The sequence below is a fragment of the Lathyrus oleraceus genome, chromosome 4, assembly GCF_024323335.1.
Source record: "Lathyrus oleraceus cultivar Zhongwan6 chromosome 4, CAAS_Psat_ZW6_1.0, whole genome shotgun sequence".
Lineage (NCBI taxonomy): Eukaryota > Viridiplantae > Streptophyta > Magnoliopsida > Fabales > Fabaceae > Lathyrus > Lathyrus oleraceus.
In genome coordinates this window covers 101,969,224-101,972,242 of record NC_066582.1, presented here as the reverse complement: position 1 = coordinate 101,972,242, position 3,019 = coordinate 101,969,224, and the positions used below count along the sequence as shown (strand labels likewise).

At 40.6% G+C, this 3,019-nt stretch overlaps 1 non-coding gene across 1 annotated transcript; it reads left to right on the top strand.

Annotated features, from left to right (window-relative positions):
- The first annotated feature begins 2,424 nt into the window (after positions 1-2,424).
- On the top strand, positions 2,425-2,531 carry LOC127076891 (small nucleolar RNA R71). Its single transcript, XR_007786907.1, has one exon. It is a non-coding gene; the product is annotated as a small nucleolar RNA R71 (small nucleolar RNA).
- Positions 2,532-3,019: the final 488 nt, after the last annotated feature.

Here is a 3,019-nt window from a genome sequence, read left to right as displayed (position 1 = left end):
TTTAAGTTAAGTCCCTAGTGTGAAAATTTTCTATTATCTATTCCCCTCAATTTTCTTGAGCCATAACAAAAATTCAACACACTCAGTAAATATAAAGGTTGCTTATTTTATCAAACTTTAGTGAAATCAAGACAAAATTATTACCATACCAACGCTCTAAACAAACCTCAACATGTTAGATCAGAAAAGTACCTATTATACCAATCCCTTGAACTTTTAGTTTTATAGTAACCCCGAGTAGTTTATACAAGAAGTCATCACCATCTTAATAGCAAACTACGTGGAGAGCCGATGAATATAAGTGAATGATTCCCAAAATAACAAAAAATATATATATATATATCAGGAAATGCACTAATTAAGTTAGGTGATCCTTACCAGATCATTTAATCTAAAGGTTGCAGATCATACAAAAGCATAATACGAAAGATCCATTATGAGTTGGTTCAACAGGTATCTGGTGCTGAACTTGGTAGGGCGGACTACGGTCCGATCCCCCGCAATTTGCAATGGACTAAATAACGAAGTTAACCAACTTATGTACCAGAACTTCAAGCTAAAAAGGGGATCAGAATCACTAACCGGTTACTCCACTATGTGCGCGAAAAGATAAAGGGCTTAATGTGATTTCGCTAGAATGAAAACGGGTGAAATAAGAGTAAAGGAACTAGGATAGCTATAATGGCGTTACTCGAACTGGTTTGCATAAGGTGGGGTTATCTGAGGTTGTGACGGTAGTTGTTGATGTTAAGGTTAAGCTCAGGTTATTTCTAAACGAGATTTACTTGCAACCTATTACGACTTGATTTGTGTTTGGAAATTTCATCTGGCTAAGACTTTAAACTGATTTCTATACTGTATCTTGCTTGAGGACAAGCAAAGGTCTAAGTATGGGGGAGTTTGATAACATGAAATAATATCACATTTTTGGACTCGATTTAATTAAATTATATTATTATTTGTTTCAATTTATTTCATATTATTCGATATTACGTGGTATTTTCCCTTCTATTTGTCTCAGGTAACTTATTTGAAGCATAAGTGAAAAAGGAAGAAAAGGGGGTGCAAAAAGAGGATGAAAGCAAATTCCACTAAAGCCCAGCCCACAATTACAAGCCAGAAGCGCTGAAGCTGTGACGACCACCACACAAGGTGTGACGAGCGTCACGCCCCCTGCTAAGTGTTACGAGCGTAACACAAGGTGTGACGAGCGTCACACCCCCATTCCTATATTTTTGGGTTTGACGCGTAACAGAAGCAACGGAAGCACGTTCCTCCTCTTTCTTCGCTTGACCAATTGACGTGAGAAACCTACCAAAGGGAAACGGTTACAGATGAGAGTAATATAAATAGAGCCAAAGATCCAACCTTGGAGCTCTCGGTCTCGCTTCTTTGGTTTTAATAAGCCTTTGAGGGTAAGGGATAGGTGGTTTATAAGGTGGTGGAGGTACATAAGGTTCTTTCTTTTCTACGGTTTCCTTATTACTCTCCTCCTTTTCCTTAGGTTTATTTTCTTCCTCAGTTGACTTTTTAGAGTTTTGGTTTTCAATTCTTGGATCAGACGGTCCTTCTACCTCTGTTCCACTTCTCAATATGATTGCATGAGCGTGGCTTTTCAGATTAGGTTGGGGTTGTCCAGGAAATGTACCAGTTGGGGCAGCGGTAGGCGCTTGTTGTTGAGCTACTTGTGATATTTGTGTTTCCAGCATTTTGTTATGGGTAGCCAGGGCATCTACTTTACTTGCTAGTTGTTTAATTTGTTCGCTAGTGTGTACATTCTGGTTTAAGAAATCTTTATTGGTTTGCTGTTGAGAAGCTATGAAGTTCTCCATCATGATTTCCAAGTTGGATTTCCTAGGAACATTATTGTTAGGTGTAGATGGGGTCGGCTTTTGATATCCAGGGGGTATAGCTGGGGCTTGACTGGGAGCTTGTCCTGGTGCGTATAAAGCATTATTGCTCTTATATGAAAAATTAGGATGGTTCTTCCAGTTTGAGTTATAGGTATGCGAGTAGGGATTTCCTTGAGCATAATTCACTTGCTCTGCTTGGATTCCTGTTAGGAGTTGACAATCTGCAGGAGTGTGACCTTGGATTCCACAGGCTTCGCAATTTTGAGCTGCGGCAACCACGGTGGATGGAGGTGATACATTTAAACTTTCAATTTTCTGGGCCAGAGCATCCACTTTTGCATTAACATGATTAAGGCTACTTATCTCGTACATGCCACTTTTCGTTTGAGGTTTTTCTACCATTGTTCGGTCGCTTCCCCACTGATAATGGTTTTGGGCCATGCTCTCGATAAGTTGATAAGCATCGGCGTAAGGTTTATCCATAAGCGCACCACCTGCGGCGGCGTCTATTGTTAACCTTGTGTTATATAAGAGACCATTATAGAAGGTATGAATTACTAACCAGTCCTCTAAACCATGGTGTGGACAAAGTCTCATCATGTCTTTGTATCTTTCCCATGCTTCGAAAAGAGACTCGTTATCTTTCTGTTTAAATCCATTTATCCAGGCTCTCAACATAGTTGTTTTGCTTGGAGGAAAATATCGGGCAAGAAAGACTTTCTTCAACTCATTCCATGTGGTGACCGAGTTGGAAGGGAGAGACTGAAGCCATCTTCTAGCTTTATCTCTTAACGAGAAGGGAAAAAGACGAAGTCGAATCGCCTCTGAAGTGACACCATTAGCTTTAACAGTATCAGCGTATTGGACAAATACGGATAAATGAAGGTTTGGATCCTCGGTAGGATTTCCAGAGAATTGATTATGTTGCACTGCCTGTAACAGCGAAGGTTTAAGTTCGAAGTTGTTTGCTTCGATTGCGGGTGGAGCAATACTCGAATGCGGCTCATCTTGCGATGGAGCGGCGTAATCTCGAAGAGCACGAGCTGGTTCTGCCATCTCGGGTATCGGCGAAGGAAGAAGATTTTTGAGGTCGGGCACTTCAATAGGAGGGAGATTGTTTGCAGCACGATATTCCCGAATTCGTCGTAAGACTCGGAGATATAGTT